General features: G+C 35.1%; 1 protein-coding gene across 5 annotated transcripts in view; it reads left to right on the forward strand.

The window, feature by feature from the left end:
- MAPK10 (mitogen-activated protein kinase 10) overlaps positions 1-23,643 on the forward strand; it is a 147,384-nt gene that overhangs the window by 17,784 nt on the left and 105,957 nt on the right. Inside the window, exon 1 of one of the 5 annotated variants that reach the window (XM_017860794.1) lies at positions 21,691-21,965. The exons of the other annotated variants lie outside the window; for them this stretch is intronic. The gene's annotated coding sequence lies outside the window, so the exon portion shown is untranslated. Of the gene's footprint in view, positions 1-21,690; positions 21,966-23,643 lie in introns of those variants that run through there. 5 annotated transcript variants of the gene reach the window in all.

Here is a 23,643-nt window from a genome sequence, read left to right on the forward strand (position 1 = left end):
TAGAAACTTAGACTTAGCTACTATGTCCATAGTGTGCAAATTTATCCAATTGTGTTCATAGAGTTGTAGTTATTTAACAGCTCATTATAAGTTTTTAACATTTATATTCCTTTATTTTTGTCCTGAAAGCAAACATGGAGTTTCTGGATCCGTGGCAGAGTATTACTACTCAAGGCAATAATTGTATCAGTTACCCATATCTCCTTCTTTCCATTTGGTGCAGTATTATAAAAGACAGATAGTATCCTTTACATGCAAAGGGATTTTTGCATTATCAAGAAATTATGAATCTCAGAGTTTATATAAGGCCTTCTATACAGCTGCCACCTTGCTAGGAAGAGAGAAGGAGAGAGAGAGAGAGAGAGAGAGAGAGAGAGAGAGAGAGAGAGAGAGAGAGAGAGAAAGAGAGAGAGAGAGAAAGGATGAGATCTACTTTTCCTAAAGTGAGTATTTTCTGGGAGGAGAAAGAGAAAGTCCCTATTTTACAGTCATTTGGAATGGAAATATATGGCTCTGGGTTTCACCCACTTTGAAATGAAAACAAAATTTTCTCTGGAGGTCTGTCTACACTCTTTAACTTCCAAGACTTGCCCTTTAACCAGATTCTTGCTTTATTTGCTCAAAGTGCCCTGACAATGCAGAAACATTAAAATATCTCTGTGATATAGGTATTATTATTTACATTAATAATGTATAATTCTAGTCTTATAAATTAATAATATTTCTGGATTCAAATAATGTTGTAAAATTTCTATTTAAAAATATCTTAAAATAATTGTATTATAAAACAATCGTTTTAACAACCCCTACTTAACTGTAACACAAAATCTTTCAATGTTTTACTTAAATCAATTTTAAGTGCATGTGCTGTGGCTATATACACATACTTTTTAAGTGTGCAGAAATCAAAATTACCCCCTTAAACACACCCCAAAAAAGATATTAGTAATTTGGTACCTTTTCACAAGAATAGTGCTAACTCCTCTTGTATGCATTCAAAAAGTATTTAGCAATTTAGTTTGCAACACAATAATATCACAAACAATATGATTAATTGAAACTATGCTGTTTTCACCCTTATTCTCTAACAAGCTTAGGATCTGATAACTTTTCTCTTTGGTTATCCAAAAGCATGCCAGAGGAATTTTAGCTTTTGCCTATGTGAGAATTTTTTTCATATGAAATACAATATATCTGGAGAATTGAAAGAATGTGCATTAATAAGATGCTGTAAAAGAAACTCATTATTTATTTCATGTCTATTTCCTCATATGCAATGATTTCCTTGAGGTTGGGAACCACATCTATTTCATCATATTCCATTCCATTTAATACATTTTAATGAAGCACTTAATATGTTCCAGATACTGTGTTGGTTGCTTCAGCTAATGTCATGAGCAAAAGCAGACATGATCTTCACTCTCTTTCCAAGTTTTGATCTAGTAAATAGAAGCTGGTTGTGGGTATCTATATTAGAATATACTCTGAGATGTTCTAACAAAGAGACACACAGTACAGAGACTTGAACACTTCTCTCTTCCCCTGAATTCTGAGTTCCTCCATAGTTCCAGGGAATAGGACAATTCTGTTTCACAGAAACAAAGGAATCCTGACAGTGTTGTTCCGCCCACGCGACCAAAGCCACTAAGGTCACATTCCAGTTTATGGAAAGAGAAAAAAACCAAGTGGAGAGCAAGCTGTCTTTCTATAAGGATATTGATATAGTTTAGCTGTGTCTCTACCCAAAATCTCATCTTGAATTGTAATCCCCATAATCCCCACATGTCAAGGGTGGGACCAGATGGAGGTAATTGGATCATGGGGACATTTTCCCCCATGCTGTTCTTGTGATAGTGATTAAGTCTCAGGAGATCTGATGGTTTTATAAGCATCTGGCATTTCCTCTGCTTGAACTCACTCCATCCTGCCACCCTATGAAGAATGTGCCTGCTTCTCCTTTGCCTTCTGCCATGATCGTAAGTTTCCTGAGACCTCCCCAACAATGTGGAACTGCGAGTCAATTAAACCTCTTTCCTTTATAAATTACCCAGTCTCAGGTATTTCGTCATAGCAGCATGAGAATGGACTAATACAGATATGACCTAGAAGTTGAATATTTCCCTTCTGTCCTCACCCATTGTCTTAAACCTAATCTAGCTGAAAGGAAAGCTGGGAAATATATAGTTAACTGAATGCCATGTGTCTGTGTAAAACTAGGGAGGTTCTTATAACCATGAGGAGGGAAAGGATGGATCTTGGGAGACTATTAGACTCTGAAATAGCAAATCTTCCATTTCTGGTAACTGATATTCAGTCTCTCTCCTTATTCATCTGACTTCGATGAATGGGCTTTGCTTCAAGTCAGTGTGGGTTTTATTTCTTGATCCTTCTAAATTTTGTCCCAGCCAGTTGCATTATATGGATTAGAGCCAATAGCTTCTTAAGAAATAAAACAATATAACATAATTTATATGACAAATGAATGAACTAGTGTCTTGCTAGAATGATGCAATCACCCTGATTGTCTCCCTCACCCTGTTTCCCCAAGACCTATCACAGTGTCTTGAACATAAGAGATACTGGGAAAAAAAAAAAAACCCTTTACTGAATGAAAAAATGATGAATGAATCCTTTAGAATATAAATGGATGGCTCTGGGTTTCACCTGTTTTGAAATATAAACACATGTCTCTCTCGCAGTCTCTATTCATTCTTTAACTTCCAAGGCTTGCCCATTAACCCAGCTCCAGTTTTCTTCATTTAGCAAACCCTCCCGATGCATAAACATTAGCATACCTCTCTGAGGTAGGTATTTGCTGTGATTTGAATATGTCGTTTCTTTTTTTTTCCCCACCAAAACTCACGTTGAAATTTGATCCCTGGTGTGTGGTTGTTGTGATGTGGGACCTAATGGGAAGTGTTTAGGTTTTAGTGGTGGATCCCTTATTAATGTCTTGGTGCAGTTCCTGTAGTAGTGAGTGAAGTTTTGCTCTTGAGAGATTGAATTAGTTCTTGCAGGAATGGATTAGTTCCCAAGAAAGTGGGTTGTTATAAAGCCAGGAGGCCCCTCAGGTTTCCTCCTCTTTGCACATCATGTTCACTTTCCCTTTGATGGTCTCTGCCATGTAGTGACACAGCACAAAAACTCTTGCCACAAGCCAGGGAGAGGCCCTGGAACTTCTCAGCCTGCAGAACCATGAGCTAAATAAACTTCTTTTCAATTACCCAGTCTCAGGTGTTCTATTATAGCAACACAAAATGGACTAAGAAAGGACTATCATTCATATCAATAACGTAAAATTCTAGCCTTTAGCACATAAAGACACTTATAGGCTACATTTTAGATTTAGCCTATATATTTACTCAGTGTGCATTTTTAAAAGTATATTCTCTATCAATAAATTCTACAGAGCTTTATTTTCTCCCATAGACTCTGTAAAATATCCAGGCCTATACCGTTGTTACCCCAGGAATGACTTTTCTTTCTGTTGTAATGCTATAGCACAATATTAATTTCTCTTTCTTGCATGTTATAACTGATATTCCTTGCTATAAGAGAATGGTATGTTAAACTTCTTCTGGCTAGAAAGAGTAAACTACCAGTGGTGTAGAAACTGAAGACAGAATACTCCCCCACACTGAATAAAGATGTGGACTTCATGACACAATTTCCTCAGGTTAAAAAAGCTCAGGGGGCTATCTTGGGTCATTTGAGGCATTTGCTGTATCTCTTTGTGTCTTGTTCAACGGTTAACTATCTCATGTTCACCATAGAACTATCATTTTAATATTTTTTGTGAGATACCAGTATCGTGTTTTTGTAAACTCTAGCCTTTCTGTAAGGTAATGAATCATTCTGAGTTTGACTTGTATGTTGCGGTACAGGTGAACTCTTTAGAACATGGTACAAGGCCTTTTAGAATCTAAGTCACAAATAAGCTGAATGACTTTTAACAAGTTAATTTAACAGGTTAATTGTCTTTTTAGGCCTTAATTTACTCATGTCTAAATAAAATGAGGGTATTGGGTATTGGTTCAATGATTAGCTAAAATTCAGTTTGATATGTAGCTAAAATTCAACTAAAATTTCAGTCTTGAAATTTTAGCTAAAATTAGCTAAAATTCAGTCTTGATATGTACAGTATTTGCTATTTAGAGAAATGCACAATTTGCATTTCCTACCTTTTTGAAAATTGCTGCTGACACAGTGCTTTTGACACCTTGCAAAGTATTTATTGTGCATCTGGTAAGAAACTGAGCTTGGGAGCCTGGGAAGTAATTACTAAGTCTCTAGCAGCCAATAGCTGTGTGCGTGTGTGTGTTTGTGTGTGTGTATTTGTGCACACCTGTCTGTGCATACACATGTATGTGTAAATTGTAGCTGGTTGGAATAAGAATGCATACATAAATTTCCTTTAATTTGAATGACAAAGATAATATGTAATTATTACCACTAAAAGTAATATTTTTTCTTTTTCCTAACTTCTTATGAATTGGAAATTTTGAAATAGCTGAATGCTGTTATTGGCTTACACATCAAGTAGAAGTAACAGACTGGAAAAAGTATGTGTGGTGTGTGGCAATATGATAATGAAATAGAGGGCAGGGGTGGAGACTTTAATGCAGTTTTGCAAAATCTGCTTATTAATTGCTATTAATGGAGTTTGAGTTAGACATTTTCAATTTCTCAGATAAATTTTCAATTTCTCTGGCTGGTTAAATTAGAGGTCTATAAATATATAAGGTAGTTATCACACTTCTACTTTCCTTGAAAATATACATAGGAAGGAAATGGTTAATGAAATTAGAGTTACAGATACTTAATTTGGAGAGAGATTGGCTCTTCAGGGAGATGAAAGGTATCTTCAAATATTTGAAGTCACAAGTGTCAATAAATGAGTACACTCAGCTTGACTCCAGAGCACATTCACAGAATGAATAGGACTTGGATTTTGGCTCAATGTAAGAAAATAATGTTATCAGAGTGAAAGCCGTTCCTCATGGGTTGTCTTCCTTGTGAAGGTCTAAGCAATTGGTGACTGATAGTTTTCATGCAAAAGATGGCCAGATGAACGTTTCTTAGGAATATCGTACTTTACATAGAATTTCTTCATTTGGTGGAACACTGGATTAAATGAAATCTTAAATTTTCATCCCTTTCTAAGATTACATATTTTTTCATTATGTCAGAATTATTATTCATGAACTACCAATGCTTTTAAGAAAAGAATCTCTAGCCACAATGTGTTGAAGGTAGCTTGATGTTCAGATTTGGAATGGGTTATCTCCTCAACTTATTTACCACATGGTCAGTAAGGACTGACTTCATCTCACTTGGAGCTACCAGCAAGAGGTCTGGCTCAACACCCAAAGTCTGAGCCAAAAGTTCTGGCTAAGTGTGATTCATGCATGTTAATATCCACAAAAGAGCTTTTAGAGTTCAAATTCTCCTCTAAACATAAAACTGTAGACACATTTCTTTGAGAAAGGTCAAGTAGTTTAGTTCTAGCTCTTGGTCATGCCCTGTAGACTGTTTTGGCTGTAGGCATTAAAAATTTTTATGTTACAGACAGGAAAATTCATATTATGATTGCACATTAAGCTTATAAAATTTTGGAGCTTCCTCTTTAAGGAAAATCACAAATGCAAAATTAAGAATGAAAGTCAATTATTTACCTAGAATAAATACATTACAATAAATCACAAATTGTAGAAAAAGCTGATAAATACCACAGAATCATAAAATCTAAGAAAATACTTTGTTTTTTCAGTTCTCTGATATCACACTCTTTTACTATATATTTTTGGCTGCATACTCTTTTAATATGTCGCCGCATGAAGACGATTTTGTTATATCATTATCTGTAGTGAAAATAGAAATTCAGTATCTTCCCTACTATGATCAATTAAAACATATCTTTTGTTATTGATAGTTTGCAAAATATTTTTTTCAATTTCACAATTCATTACTGATAATGTCATATACATGTTTAGAATTGTCAAATTTGAGAAAAACTTTTCGTAGTTTCTTTTTTATATAGGCTGTCATATTTGAAAAAGTCTACAGATTACTTTCTACCTTTGTACATTTCAAACTTTGTTTCTCCATCACTACCTACATACGATGTACTTGTATTATCAGGGACTGTTCATATTGTTATATAACTTCTGGCCTTGCTCCTTCCTGTCATAAGACTGGGCACCAGGTAGGCAGGCCCACTGGTAGCAGTATTCTTAGAAATCATATCTACATTGCAAAAAGTTGCAATAATTTAAGTGCATAAATGACTGTGAAACATATAATAATCCAGTGTACCAAACAAATGTATTCCCAACTTGATTTCCCCTTAGACAAATGTCAGAACATCTGTAGCTACTCTAATTCTGCCAGATACAATGGCCATTTGATGAAAGGAAAGCTGGAATGTAAAGAGACAGTGAAAATTTAAATGGAAGCAGCATATGACTTGCTCTATTAAATATTATATTGGCGGTCTCCAATCCTTTTGGCACCAGGGACCAATTTCGAGGACCATAATTTTTCCATGGACCTGGGGCTTGGGGGGTGGTTTTGGGATGATTCAAGCACATTACATTTATTATGCACTTTATTTCTATCATTATTGTATTGTAATATATAATGACATAATTATACAACTCATCATAATGTAGAATCAGTGGGAGCCCTGAACTTGTTTTCCTGCAGCTAGATGGTCCCATCTGGGGTTATGGGAGACAGTGACACATTATCAGACATTAGATCCTCATAAGGAGTGTGCAACCTAGATCCCTCATATGTGCAGTTCACAATAGGGTGCACGCTTCTATGAGAATCTAATGCTGGTGATTATTTCACAGGGGACAGAGCTCAGGTGGTAATAGGAGTGATGGCGAATGGCTGTAAATACAGTTGAAGCTTTGCTTGCTCACCCACAGCTCACCTCCTACGGTATGGCCCAGTTGGGGACCCTTGCCTTATATTATTTATAAGTTAAAGGAATTGGAGTAGAACTTAAGATCAGAAAATATTACAGGTACATTTTTGTTGAACTTCCCGACAAAAATCAATTGGACTTAGCCTTAAAATGCATTTTATGACTATCATAGTCAATGTATAGTTTCAAAGGCACGTGACCTGTTATTCCTCAATAAGTTAAATATGTTTGTTTATATGCATTTCCCAATACAAAAAAATGTGTTCAGTTTGAATTTTCTTTTCAACGGTCGATAAAGGGCAATATAAAATCATTAGAGGAATAACTACTACACTACTCAATATTTTAACTCAACATACATCAGTAACAAAGTTACAGAAGAATTATTTCCAAGTTTCATACATGTATCAATGATAAAATAATTAGGTTACTAACTCATCAAGACCTTTATGAACTAGGTTATTAACTCATTGAGACCTTTCTGAACAAAGAATTATATCCAAGTTTCATATATGTATGAATAATTAAATAAGTAAGTTATTAACTAATTGAGATCTTTATTAACTCATTTAGACTTTATGGACTAGGACCAGCAGTATATCAGCCACTGACCAGAAGCAGAAAAGAGATGAGATAATCCTTGGAGTTAAATTCCAGTTTCATATTCCTTTAAGTTCATATTTGATAATCTTTTCTGATCTGGCACATCGCAATTTATTTCATGGCTTTTATTAAACATTTTGACTGTGTTTTCTCAGTGTTTCAGAGTCCTATTTGATAATGTAAATGTAGCATTTTGATAGTCCATGTTTCTCATCCATATAAAATGCTATTTGCATCATCTCGTAAATAACCTGATTTTAAAATATTTAGTGTAAAGAAGAACACTTTTTAATGTTAACATTTTACATTACTTACTGGCCTATAAACAGGATTTATGCTGAAACAATTGACTAATTGCATTCTTGGTACAACATGCTGCCAGTAATTCAATCATAGAGTCGTGAAACCTTTTTTTTTCTTTTTATTTTCTATCTTGAAACTGTAATAAAGCTGTAGTTTATGATAAAAACTGGGGGAGAATTATAGTTCTTGTTGTAAAAGTACAGCAATTAGTCCAGATGCCAGGATAAATCCCTAGCTAAGTAGGTCCATTCCTAACTGTGCTTTTCAGAACTGATATATTAGTCTTGAAATGCAGTTTGGGTTTTATTAAATCCTCAAGTTCGATCCCACATTCTGCAGTGATAATTCTTCATGTTTATTATTTTCTCTACTCCTCTTAAACACTTAAACTACCTGTATGCCTGTTAGCTAGATAATAAAAACAAAACAGGCGAAAACACCCACTAAGTCTTGTTTGTGCGTGTTTTTCATCTATCAAAATGAAAGTCAGTCAGCCATCTCAATTCCTTGAAATTTGCTGTTTCCAGAAAAAGTGAAACATTTGATTTGATATTAGCATCTTATTTTCAGTAATTCTCCAACCACACTAGGATATACAGTCTACAATCTACCATAATTTATCTGTCCCTGACTACCCTCAGGTACTCATTTCCCTCCTTATACTGCTTAGATCTTGTGCCTTATATTATGATCTATTCCATTTATAAGTTTTCACTATCTTCCCCTCTTTCTTCTTGGCAAAACTGAAATAACTGTTCAGTCCAGCTCCTGAGCACTAAAATCTATGAACAAGCCTGGAGAAAACCATTCAGATTGTATGGTCTCTTCTAAATTTAATACCAACAGGAATGACTGAACCTTTATCACTGTTCAGGATCTCCAACCCATTTACATTCCTACTGCCCTAAGTGACAATTTCATTCCTTCACCTCTTCCTCAAAACCCCAACATCTTCTTCCCCATCCTGTCTCTTACCTGAAAATCTTGCTTCCCATTTCACAGCAAAACTAAAGTCTTTCAGAAATGAATATCCATAAGCTCTTCTCTCCCACCACATTTACCATGGACTAACATCTGATTCCCTTTAATCTACCTTCCCTGCTAATGCTATGCACAAAGTGTTTTATCCTAGTAAGCCAATCTTGCACTTGCGACTAGATCACTTTCATTTGGTTACCTCAAGAACATTTATCTAGCAATTATTCTTTTTGTCATTCTCTATATTTCCTTAAAACAAGACCCTTCCATCAGCATCTAGTATTTTCTCCTTTTGACCTAATTATTTGTTTAATTTGAATCTATTATGTTCCTCAATATGGTATAGTTCTTTCGAGTACAAGAAACTTCTGCTTTGCTTGATCAGCAAGTTTTTGCTTGACTCTATAACACAGGACATGGTTTATTAACATTTACATTTAACCTCATATGAAGTTTTTTATATCATCTAAATAAAAATATCCAATAGGTAAAAAAGGAGACATGCTAGAAGATCAGTAAATTGTTGTTGAATGAATGAAAAGATAGTTCACAACAAGTTGAAATGAACTTAATTGTCAAAAGTGAGTATCACCTCAAATTAAACAGAAATGCTACAATAGAATTTCATTTCCCTGTAGCACTTAGTCAAAAGAAAAAGAGATATGATTTTTGTAATCCCAGAGGACACAGAACGTAAGTATTCAAATGGTTTCACGTATGCAGCAGTCATTGAATCTATGAATGTGCACACATTCATACACACGTTTTCATTTTTGCCAATAGCACAGAATATTGGTGAGAAGATAATTTTTGTAATTGTTAAAGTGAGTCTTGCAGATTCTGACCTACCTCCAAACTTGAGCTGCATCACAAAAGAGTGCATAGATAAATCTCTTTTCCATTTCTATTTTTGAGCGTATTAGTATTTGCTGCCTCGTGTTCCCAAACTAAGCACACACAAAACCACAAAAGCAGGATGCATTGGGGAGGGCTGTTAATACCAGCTGGTCAGGAAATCCATTTGGGGTCAGTAAGCTGGTTGCTAATGACACCAACCAACAGGAAAAAGGTAGAGAGTACAAGAGCAGGACATGCATTTAGGAGTAAAATCAATACTTGTATTTGATTAGTGTGATACTTTTTAGATAATTGTGCAAAGAAATCCCAATATGTAGTCTCAAAGTACCAATCTTCAATCTTGGTTTAAAATACTTAGATAAATATTAATAGCTTGTGTGAGAAGACTACTATATGGACCAAATCTTGTCTGGACAATCTTCATGTTTATTTAAAACAAACAAAAACCAGCTAACAATTGCAGAGTATATTAGCCTTTTATCTGGTTTTACCACGTTTCTCAAACACATTGGTCTTATCAAAAATAATTTTGTGACTTTTATATGCTTTTGGCTTTTAGTATTGTCTGGAAGCTCAATTTTTGTTTCTTTTACAAGCACAAGGATGCTTATATACAGTTTCAAAAGGAGAAAATTCTACCATTCACTAATTGTTTTGTGAGCACATTATTTAACTACCATGGGACTCAGTTTCCTTATCTCTACTGGTTTGTCAAATGTCTGTAAAAATACAGCAAGTTAATGTTAATATCTGTCCAGAAAGTAAGTCTAACTTCTAGTTATTAACATGAAATTATTTTTCTATCATCAACTCTTTCAATTACCTAAATAAACATTATTTAACTCTTTGTTGACCAACTGAATAAACGAACAAATTAACTGTAAAATTAGAATCAGAAAGGCATATAGGAATTTTCTTGTTTACATTGTTCATTATAATAAGAATGATACTGCCATCTTAGTGGAATAGCTGGCAAATATTTTTAGCTTTTGCTTTAATAATAAGTTTAAAATGTTGAAAATTCTAATAACCTTAGAAAACCAAAGGAAAATTAATAGTTGTCATGCATCATAGCAAGTGATGTCAGTTATATCTTAATTTTTCCAAAATGTGTTGTGCTCCTATATATTTATAATAAAATATTTACTTCTTATTTCTAAATAATTTCAAACTTCTGGAAAAATTGCAAACATAGTAAAATGGACTACAACAAGATTATGATTTTATTAGTCCGTTCTCATGCTGTTAAAAAAGTCATACCTAAGACTTGGTAACTTATAAAGGAAGTTATAAGCTCACAGCTCACGATGGCTGGGGAGGCCTCAGGATAATTACAATCATGGCAGAAGGTGACGCAAACATGTCCTTTTTCACATGGTGGCAGAAAGGAGAAGAATGAGAGCCCAGCAAAGGGGGAAGCCCCTTATAAAACCATCAGATCTCATGAGAACTAACTCACTATCTTGAGAACAGGATGGGGGAACCACCCTATGATTAAATTACCTTCATCTGGTCCCTCCCAGGACACGTGGGGATTATGGAAATTACAATTCAAGGTGAGATTTGGGTGGGGACACAGCCAAACCACATCAATAGTAATACTTATTTCATATGGTTTTAGTGAGACTCAAGTTACTCATGTATGTAAAGTATTAAGAACTTTAGAAACAAATGAGTTGGGAGCAAAAGTGCTAAGAATTGAAAAAAGATTATTCATTATTATTAAGTCTTGATTTTGTCACTTGACCAACAGAAGTGCCTATCTTATAGGACTATTGGATGCATAAAACTTAGAAACCCATGGTTTTTCTAGTCTAAACTAATGACAGCCTGTGCTATATATATAATAAAACTTACTGAAAGAAATCTAATTCCAGTGCCTAAGATTATTTGAGTAATACTACAATAAAATAAAAAATCCCTACATGTAGTTTTTTAAAACTTAGAGTCAACAATTATATCTAGTCTTTACATTTTAGGCTTCCCTAAGTTTCACATTGATACCAATCAATGTGAGGGTAAGTTTAGTTGATCTCTGCTAAAATGAATTCAGTAAATTATTTGATATTTGGAAAACATTTACTGGTGGAAGAAAATGCAGTTACACTGCCATTATATAGAATAAGCTATATAATAAAAATTTTGGCGAAAAGAACAGAGTCTATTTGTTAATCTCACACTTTTCAGACTGGAGTCTTTGTGTCTCAGGGTGAGGGCCAGGCAGGGAGGTTGCAGGTACAATGTGCCAGGAGTAGTCAAAGCCACAGGAGAAACATGGCAAGCCTTCCTGAAATCCAAATTTTAGGAGAAGATGAAGTGTTATGGGGAAATGAGATTTTATATTAAAACAAACATATCCTAATTATATACATATTTAATTCCATATATATGGAATTAAAATACACATTTTTTACAGAATTTTAAAGTATGAAAAATATTTAAACCCTGTTTGAGTCATGTTCATAGAAATCTAAGGACTGTATATTCACTCTCCTCTGCTATTAGGAGTACATCAATCATCAATTAGTTTACTTGTGCAACAATTATTTATTTAAGGCTAACTATATGCCAGACACTGTACTATGCTCTCAATGCAAAAATGAGCAATACAGATGTGGTCCCTGCCCTTGTGGGGTTTACAGTCAAGTAGTAGGATGCTTTTTTTTTTTTTTTTTTAAATTAAGCTAACTTAATTCTCCTAACAACTTTATGAGGTGAATTCTGTTAGTTATTTTACTGATGTTGTGTTACTTAAGACATAGCATTGCTTTAAATACAACAAGCAAGATTCTCAAACACAAAATAATGTGCAGAGATAGTCTAATTTCGATGAGATTTTATGAGGATGATGAGGTATGGATTGGAGAAAAGCAAGGTTTAATGCAGAGACCATAGAAGGGGCAGTTTCTAGTGTAACACATGGTGATGGAAATAGAGTTAGAGTGAAGTTGATCAATTTGAAAATATACACTGGAGGTACAAATAGGCTCTCTTCATGGATTGGATATGGGGAAATCAGAATGAGGAAAATAAAAATGACTTCCCATCTTGAGCAAATGGGTATTTGAACAATAGATTGGAGGCGAGCGATTTAAGGTGAAAGATAAATCAGTCTGGGGCATACTAATTTTAAGATATTTCTAAGACATCCAATTAGAGGTGTTTAGTTGTATATATAAATATGTATACTTATACAGTTATATACAATACAGTATGTTAGAACCTTTGGGAAAAATATCTTAGCTAGAGGTAAAATCTTGGCATCTTGAGTAACACAGCATTAAATTAATATATGCTTGCTTAGATTACTTAAACTTTTGTCCTTTATTTTATCCAGTGTCCCTTTTCTAACATATTTAAAGCTTTGTAAATAAACATTTGGCAATAGTGAATATAATTTCATGCAACAAACATGGAGGGGATACAGAGCTAAGTCCCTCAGGATTTCAGCCATTAAGTAGCACAACTTTGAGGACAGATAAAAATGTGATAAAATATAATAGATGACAAGTATATCATAATTAAGGTACAAATAAACTGCTGCAAAGGTAGAATACAATTTGTAAATATCAACCTGGATAGCGATTGAGTATGGGAAGTAAAACAAGAAAAGATAAAGAGTAGACAAAGAGGGATAGAGCAGTAACAAAGAGGGATAGAGCAGTAACAAAGAAGGAAGTCCAGGGGCCTACAAAATAGCTAAAATACATTTTCCAGAGGCAAGAGATGTTAGGAGTCATGCATAGTTGGCAGTGCTGCATCAGTTGTCAGACTAGTGGAGGACAGTCATAAAGTCAGAGACACTGTGCTGGGTCAGGCTTTAAGGAAGGAAAAGTAGGCCCATGGGCTGGGCAATGAAGTTTATTTCTATCATAATTACATGTCCTGCATGTAAGAATCATTTCTAATTCCTATGGGCCACTTAATGAATCTCATCAATTTTACAAGTCTCAAGAAATAATGCCGACCTGTGAGCCAAAGGAGCCATCTTAATGTCTTTAGGTCATTAATTTTAGACATAGCACGTTCTTTACTACAAGGCTACTTTGAGAGTCACTGTGTCGCTGTTGGGCTTCTGGCACAAATAAAGTTAACATAATATACTCAGTAAACTCTTTCACTCCTCAGCTAACTCCAGTATCATCCAGACACTGATGCTCATCCAAGTTGTCATGTAGATTTATAAGAAGAATCTTGTTAAGATAAAATAACTAAACATAAATCATACTTTAAATTTTATTGCCATGAAACAGCCAAAGGTAGGAATGTAGCAGTAACCCTGGAAGAGCAGTTCCTTGGTTCTGACTCTTTGGTCTTGGGGGAGTGACATGTAAAAGCCTCTTCAACCAGAAGCACATTGCCCTTGAGTAGCAGGAGAGCATATCACTTACATCTAATAGGGAATATTTTGTCAATGAAAATACATGCTAAAATATATTATATTGATGGTCATAAAAATAATGTTATTAGAAATTGTTTCAAACAAACACTTTTAAAATGAAAATAAAATACAGTTAATATTTCATAACTTATATGAATTGCCTAAATATTGTTTAATGAGAAAATAATTACTCTTGGTACATCTCATGTATATTAATCTGCTGAAATTTCTGATATTTTTCTGAAGTCAACTTTTTAATATGAATTTATTATTCTTAAGTTTTAATGAAACTTACTTCTGGGAATTAAATGCTTGTTATGGTTATTGAATATTGCACATTAATTATATTAACAATTATTTTTAATGAAAATGTTTCAAAGGTGGTTAGGTTCTTAGAACAAATTTTGACTTAATTGAAAATATCTTTGTAATGAAATATTTATTCGAATGTTATTTTTGAATCGTATGTAAAATGTTTGATCCAAGGTTTTTAGACATGAGTTTTTCCCTTCATTTAGAGTTCGTTATCAATATAATTATAATCCACACTGTCAATGAGTGGCCCTGAATTTATGGCTTTTTTAATGGTTTGCCATTTAAGATGCTGAAATTATAGGTCTTTAAATCGTATTTCAATCGCAAGAATATAAAATATTTGGATTTAGAATTATACCGGTCCCCATTTAAAAAAGGGGAATATAAAAAGATCATATACTTCAGACTTTATCGAAGCTGTTCAAATTAAGACTAAAGTATAATTACGGAATTTCAAAATTAAATCTTATCCTCTCTTTGAGAATGCATTATTTCATTTGATGTGTTCAGTTAATTTCTTCCCTTAGTCCGTTTCAGCACATTCTTGTGGGCTTCAAGTTGCAAGTTTTGTTTATAATAATAGCTATTCCTTAAAAGTTTCAAGAGCTGAATTTTGGGATGCTCCATTTATGAAATACTATGATTAAACATTTCCAAGTAATTTTGCAAAAAAAAAAAAAAGCACCCAAAGTTTAGAGGACTTATTTATAAAAGTTATTTTCAATCATAAGTATTAGAAATGCCAAGAAAATATGCTGATTGCCATGTTAAAGTGTTTTATTTTTTTAAATTCAATATCAGCTTTGTCTACAAAATTTTGTAAGAAAGTGATTCTAATTATAAAAATATTTATAAATCTTGTCACATTTATCTTCTATTTTGATTTGTAGAATATTGCAATTTATTTGGACCCAATGTGAATTATATTTGCACCACAACAAATTCAGAGTCCATTTCTACTCCATAGATTTCTTATTGTGGTACGAATACTGTTTTTAGTGTAATTATGTTCAGCAAAATTTTTTTTGTGTGTTATCACTGAAAAAACAAGTAATCTATCTTCAATGCCAACATTTTTAACTAAAATTATGATAGTTTTTACACTATTGTCAGATTTTAAACTTTGATAGAATGACCTTCCATAGCTTTATTTTGAGTCATTGAACTGGATTAAACAATCAAACTAGTATTGAAATATATTATTTTTGTGTTTGAGGCATATGACAAAATGAAATAAAGTAGCCATAACTTAAATGTTTATAAAACTATTTTCTGCTAATAGAGGGAGCACATTAACAACTGTTGTTTAACTTATGGTGCATATATTTAATAATTTGGGAGTTGAATAGAATGAACAGCATGCTCTCTGTCATTCTTAGATTGTTTTGTTCTGACTGACATGACCTAAAAGTAAGTAGATGTGGAAGAAGGTTATTATGGAACTTACTGGTAATTTATTTGCAGAATTAAATGAAAATCATAGCGATAAATAATGGAATGCATATTGATTGCAATCCAATCTCTTATGTCTTCCTATATCCATGCTTTTCGGTAGTGCCCTCTCATGCTGACACTTGGTTATGTCACTTGCTTTGACCAGTGGGATTGTAGCAATGTTGATGTGAGCAAGGTCTTGAAAAAATCTTCACATGATTAATACAGCCATTATGGAAAACAATATACAGTTCCTCAACAAACTAAAACTACAACTTCCATATGATCCAGCAATCCTACTTCTGGGTATAAATCCTAAGGAAATGAAGTCAGTATGTCAAAGAGATAGCTGCACTCCCATATTCAATGCAGCATTATTCTCAATAGCCAGGAAAGAGAATCAATCTAAGTGTTCATCAACAGATGAATGAATAAGAAAAATATGGTATATATACACAATCAGGTAATAATCAGACTTTAAAAAGAAGAAACCCCTGTTATTTGTGATAACATGGATAAACCTGGTGGACTTTATGTTAGGGAAAATAAACCAGACACAGAAAGACAAATACCGTATGACCTCAGTTATACGAGGGGGCTTCAAAAAGTCGTGGAAAGTGTGTATTATGAAAAAGTTATGCATGGATTTCATGTATTTGGCACCAGAATAAACTTGTAGTACCTTGTTATAATGGATATGAACAGGATCTAATTTAAGGCATTAAAAAGAATAAGACATCAGTTTCAAAAGAGCACCTATCAGAACCACACAAATTCTGCAAAAATTGAAGCAAGAACACACACCAAATTTATAGTGAAACTTAGGTAGAAAAATGAAGACATGATTGATGCTTTACAAAGTTATGGGGATGATGCTCCAAAGAAATCAGGAGTTTACAAATGGACAATGAAACAATGTTGAAGATGAAGCCCACAGAGGCAGACCACCCACATCAATTTTCAAGGAAAAAAATTAATCTTATTTATTCCCTAATTGAAGAGGACTGACAATTAATAACAGAAACAAAAGCCAACACCATAAACATCTCAACTGTGTCAGCTTACACAATTCTGACTGAAAAATTAAAGTTGAGCAAACTTTCCACTCAATGAGTGCCAAAACGGTTGCTCCCTGAACAGTTGCAGACAAGAGAGAGCAGAGCTTTCAATGGAAATCTTAAACAAGTGGGATAAAGACCCTGAAGCACTTCTTCAAAGAATTGTAACAGGAGTTGAAACACGGCTTTGCCAATATAATCCTGAAGACAAAGCACAATCACAGCAATGGCTACCAAGAGGTGGAAGTGGTCCAGTTAAAGCAAAAGTGAACGGGTCAAAAGCAAAAGTCATGGCAACAGTTTTTGGGGATGCTCAAGGAATTTTGCTTATTGACTTTCTGGAGAGCCCAAAGATGATACTATCTGCTTATTATGAGAGTGTTTTGAGATAGTTAGCCAAAGCATTAGCAGATAAGTGTCTGGGAAACTTCACCAGAAAGTCTTTTTCTACCATGACAATGCTCCTGCTCATTCCTGTCAGCAAACAAGGGCAATTTTAGGCATCCACCTTACGGTCCTCATTTGGGTCCTTGTGACTTGTTTTATTTTCTAATTTCAGAAAATGTTTAAAGGCACACATTTTCTCAGTTAATAATGCCCCCCCCCCCAAAAGACTGCATTAACATGATTAAATTCCCAAGGCCCTGAGTTCTAAACTAAATGGCTGGATTGTTGCTTACAAAAGTATCTTGAACTTGATGGAGCTTATGTTGAGATATAAAGTTTAGAGAAGTAGAGAATAGAATGGTGGTTACTAGGGGCTGGAAGCCAAAAGCAGGGGAGACTGGAGAGATGTTTGTCAAAGCACACAAAATTAGACAGTTTGACAGGAGGAATGAGTTCAAGAGATCTATTGTACAACATAATGACTACAGTTAATAAGAATATATTGTATACTTACAAATTACTTAGGGAGATTTAAGTGTTCTCAACACACCAAAAATCTGAGTATGAGAGGTAATGTATATGTTAATTAGCTTGAGTTAGCAGTTCTGCAGTGTATACCTATATCAAAACATGATGGTTTATACCACAAATATATACAATTTTTGTCAATTAAAAATATATTTTGTAATCCTCACAAAAATGAAAATAAGCAAAATTAATTTAGAAGAACAGTCATTTGATCTAAATGAAAAGTTATGATTCAGAGTAGTCTGTAAATATATCTTTTGTGTCTCCCCAAAATTCATATATTGAAACTTAATCTCCAATGTGATATTGTTAGAAAGTGGCATCTTAGGGAGGTGATTAGGTCATGAGGATTTGCTCTCATGAATGATATTTGTGCCTTTATAAAAGAGACCCCAAAGAGCTAGTTATCTCCTCTGCCTTGTAAGAACACAACAAGATGGTGCCTTCTATGAGGAACAAGCCCTCACCAGTCACCAAATCTGGCTGTGTCTTGATCTTGTACTTCCCAGACTCCAGAATTATGAGAAACAGATGTCTGTTGTTTATAAGCTGCCCATTCTCAGATGTTTTGCTATAGCAGCCCAAATAGACTAAGACATAGCTACATGTGTTAAATCATTGTATGAAGGCACAGTCTTCTTACAATAATTACTAACTTTGAAATAGATGCTGATGGTCCTTTAGGGTAACTTTTTCTGGTTTTCATCTGGTTCTGACCAAGAAAATACAAGAAATAGAAATTTAGCATATAGTACTTTAATATGCAGTTTTAATTGTATTAATTTATTTCTGTTGGAAGGGTTTTATTGCAAAGTTAGAAAATATTTACTAAACACTAAAAAGTAAATAATTATAGATTTATACTGCACAGCAAATGGCAGAATCACTGCAGCAAGGCTGTCTGATTGTTCCGTATATGCCTTATAGCAGGGCTAGCCAGTCTAATTTCCCAAATTTTCAGCTTATCCTATCAATTGGCAGCCTGGCAGCTTTGTGAATTTTGTAGACTAAAACATGGGCTAGATAAACATATGAATGGTCCATTGAATGGTCAGTAAAGGAGCAGAATCAGCACGAGACAATTTGTCACAAAGATCAAAGAAGAGAAATTGAGACAGTCTGTGTGCATTCCATCACCTATTATTTTATTGTGATGAAGTTATTTTTTCTCCAAGAGCCTTCAGTTTCTTCTCCAGTGTCACCATCCCTATTTCCAGAAATCGCCTTGTGTCTAGAGCAGCCATTTTGTTTCCATTCATCTATTTTCTGTGATGATGAGCTACTGAGCTGGTCCCGTGTTTTTGATTAAGGTGAATAATCTTTGTGTGGTCTTCCCCGTCTTTAGTCTGCTGACAGGTTGTAAAGTACTAGTTCAGTTTCTAGTGTTTTAAGGAGTTGCTGCTTTTGATACTGTCTTTGAGGGATTGGCTGTGAGACCCACTTGCTGTGTTTGCTTCAATTCAGCGTCTATCAAGCACAAAGTGATTTGGAATGAAAACTCTATAACCAGACTTGGTCATCTAGATTAGTTGGTTACATAGGTGAAATGGCTTTTCTTGATGTTGAACTTGTAGTCTAGCTGTGTTTATCCATAATTGGACCTGCCTTTTGTCTAGAGAAGTATCCAGGTGAACTCCAGAGCATGTTGCTGTATTTAGCCATGAGTTACTGTTTACCGAACACTGCATTCCCCAGAAAGCACACTTTGAGATGGTGACTTCATGCAGGAGATTTATTAGGAAGTATTTTGGGGCCAACACCTATGGAAAAGAAAATAGAGGCAGAAGTTCAGCTGCAATACAATCTCAATAGATGCCTCTGCTGACCCTATTGGGAGTTCTGAAGAGGTAATGAGCCTTACCAGCTGTACTGAATTGGGGTGAAGTGACCAGGCTTTTATAACCCCATGTTCATCAGTCATTGAATGAAGGCTACCTATGAAGAGTGTGTAGGCTAGGTTAGGCAGCTTTTTTCAGTTGAGATCATCCTCAAAGGGGCTAAGAGCTGAGAGGCTATCTGCTGGCAGCACACCTAGCATCTGGCATAGTAAGCCCTTTATTACTGAATCTTCATGCATCATAGCACCTACACCACTGTCCTTGGATACATTAATAGAGTTTTCCTATTATTGGCTTTATTTTTTTTTTCTTGAGATGGAGTCTTGCTCTGTCTCCCAGGCTAGAATGCAGTGGCTCACTGCAACCTCCGCCTGCTGGATTCCAGCAATTCTTCTGCCTCAGCTTCCGAGTAGCTGGGACTACAGGTGCGTGCCACCACGCCTGGCTAATTTTTATATTTTTAGTAGAGATGGGGTTTCACCATGTTGTCCAGGCTTATCTCAAACTCCTGACCTCGTGATCCGCCTCGGCCTCCCGTAGTGCTGGGATTACAGGTAGGAGCCACCTCTCCCAGGCCTATTGGCTTTTTATTCCCAAAATGCTGAGAACCAATTTACAGAAAATCAGAAGGCAAAAGTGCTTAGGGCCCTCAAAAATCACAGTGCATCTCTGAAACCTAGATAAGGCTACTTTTATACTTTGTTATATGATATAATGGATATCTTTATTACTTAAGTTATTATTATTCAGAATTATGTTACTTGTAATCGAAAGTATTCCCAACAAATATAACCAAACTTGTACAGCCAAACCATTCGATGACAAAATAATTAACCAAAAAATCAACTGTTGACTTTTGATGGGAAAACTAAAGAAAGCCTCTCTGAGGAGAAAATATTTGGGCTGAAATCTGAATCACAAATGGGGTTAGCCAAGTGAAGATGCAAGAAGAGCATTCCAGGCAGGAGGAACAATTGCAGAATCCCAAGGCAGAAGTAAATTTGGCAGGTTCAAAAACATGATTCTTATTAAAGAATTTGATTTGCCAGGCTATGATTTAAGATGTTTAAGATGCTACAATAATGCTTAGGGATTTCCCCCACAAATATTTAATATGATTACAAACATTTTAAATGTAAAGGGAAAGAGGAACAAGAAAAATTGTCAAATAAATGATTATGACTTAGGAAGAAGAACATTTGTGTAAGAGGTCGTCTGCAATTGTCAGAAGAAAAAAATACCTGATAAATACATTGTGAAAAAGATTTGCCTTCAGAGATGTGTGTATGTGGGTTTGTGTGTGTGTGTGTGTGTGTGTATGTGTATGTGTATTTATATAAATACATACAAGGAGGTAAACATAGCTTCATAGCATCATCAAACTGAATTAAATGACAGGAGCATAACAGCAGAAAGCTCTATCACTATTTTAGGAATAAACCTGGTAGAAGTGGAGGTGTGTTGGTACTGTATGCCAAGAAGTTGCTGGAAAATCTTCAGCAGTGTGGCTGGAGAATTGTTGGAAAAATCTTCATAAAGACTTATCTCCATTTTTACCTGCATAAAGATAGCAGAAAGAAAAAAATACTGAAAGAAAAAAAGTAAGATTCCACAGACCAAGATTCTTGGAAAAAATAGATGACTCAAGAGTAATAGAAAACTTTCAGACTGAATTTGTGACTGTACAGCATCAATGATGCCAACTTGCAGATGTATTTACTAAACTTCTGCCAGTAATCACTGAGGAATTACAGAAAATGGGAAAGATTGAAGTGTCAGCCAAGGTTCACGGAGGAAGACAGCAGCATTTTAAGCAGACAGAGATTGAATGCTGTAAATGGGTGTCTGCAAAATTATAGGAAGGCCTGGAGAAGTGGGCTGTACTCTGGGCTACCTTGAATGACTCCCAGACACCCAAGAGCTAAATCACCAGGGAGCTCCCACCTCTGAGAGTATCCTAGAATCATCAGATTTCCAGAACATACTATCAAAGCTGAGATTAGGAAATCATAGAACTGGAACTATGCACTTAACTGTTGCCATGGCTACTCTATTATGCTGTGAACAGGGGAATGGTACCTGGAGTTCATTGGGGCCTCTGCTTCCACTCCTCCTCTTAACCAGGAATCTAGAGAATGACATGAATTATTGCTTCAGAAGAAAACCTAACATCTCCACAAGACCTTGCTTCCCAAACAAGACATGTCAGAAGATGCTGATCATCCTCACTTCTGCCTTACAAATCGCTCATAGGTGCATCTGCAGGATCTTACTGGAATCCAGAGTGCTAGCTGCAAAAGCTTCTGGGAATTGTACACTTAACTCTGAAGTATCTTTAATATAGGAAGGTATGACATAAAAGAGTCAAATGGAAGTTCAGTAAACCAAACCACAGTATCCACACAATTCAAGATAGGCAAAAGTTCTTATTTCTTTAGAGGAAGGGATAGCTTATAAGAGACACCTCCTGAACTCAACACTGTTCCTTGTATTGGTTAGAAATGATACCCTGTGAACCGTTAAGACAGGGTGTAGTGATCATTGGGAATAGGGGGTTTGTTAAAAACATATCATACAGATAGTTTATTAAAGTGGTAAGCCAAAGAACTGTATGGCTACAGTGTATATATGTATGTATGTATTTATTATTTTTATTGATATGGGGTGGTCTCACTATGTTGCCCATGCTGGTCTTGAACTCTTGGGCTCAAGCAATCCTCCTGCCTCAGCTTTGTGGGTAGCTAGGACTACAGGCACATGCCACTGTGCCCAACTTATAATGTGTTCAAAGTTTAACAAAGCTTTTTGTCTTTTTGGAAGATATATTTTATGATGTCATGGGACATACTTGAAAAATGTGGTCATGGTGGTGGTACAGTTGAATGTATTTGTAATTAGCAGAAAGACTAAACAACTACTGGTTAGCAGATACGTGTCCAATTGTTGCCTATGCTTTAGGAATTCATGCTTTATCCTGTCCTACATGACATAATGAATCTGGGAAGAACATTGATTTTAAAAATAGTAATAGCCATCATTTACTCAGTGCTCACTCTAGGTGAGGCATTATGTATACGTTATTAACTCTTTTACTCCTTACAACAAGCTTGTCAAGTTGTTATTCTCTTCATTTTAAGTATGAGGAAACTAATGTCAGAAAGTGTAAATAACTTGATCCCATTTAGTAAGCAGGAGGGCTGACATTCATACCTAAAATTGCTTCGAGGAGGAAGTACCAGACAGAGGGAGAATGCCACAGTGTTTCCAGGAGAACTGTCTAGTTGTTTTGCTTGCCAAGAAATCCCAGAGGGTGGCATTTTCTCAGTTTTTCCATATGAGACAGGGGGATGGCCCACTGTCTTGCATGATCTGGTCAATATCTCAGGGACTCAAACTAACATTGACAATCCTCACTACCATCTCACATATAAAACCAGATGCCAATTTTTTAAAATTATGAAATATATAACAGTCAGGCTGACCAAATATAGACAATATTCTTATACACATATTCTGAATAAGTTTTGATTAGTATAATGTTGACTGTAGAGGATAGAATCAGCCCAAGGAGACTTTGATCAGAATGCTAACTGGCTGTAGTTTCTGACAATCACAATATGAATGTGTCCATCTGCTTGGCTGACAGGATGTCTGGACCTACCTAATAATAAAAAAGGTACTTTCTTATTTGGCCAAGCAGTGCCAGAGTTTGCCTCTCCAACTCCCTTATATGCCTTCATGACTGATTGCCATTCTTTCTTTTGATATTTTAATAATTTCAGCTAAGTTAATTTTGGCTTAAGATTTGTCCTTGTCTTTGAGGTGACGGGTCAATTTTCTGCCAATACAATGACTTAACTTTAGAAAGCAAGTTTAGTTCCTGTGTTTCCAAATCCACTGCTGCCCTTATATGTTACCTATAAGATACATGCCCACTTGACTCTTTATCTGTGCTGCCATTGGTAGGTGAAAAAGAACAAACACAAGCGTAGAAATACCAGTGCTGACATATTAGTGTAAGAGCAG

Source organism: Rhinopithecus bieti, unplaced genomic scaffold (genome assembly GCF_001698545.2).
Source record: "Rhinopithecus bieti isolate Rb0 unplaced genomic scaffold, ASM169854v2 scaffold_56939, whole genome shotgun sequence".
In the NCBI taxonomy this organism is placed as follows: Eukaryota; Metazoa; Chordata; class Mammalia; order Primates; family Cercopithecidae; genus Rhinopithecus; species Rhinopithecus bieti.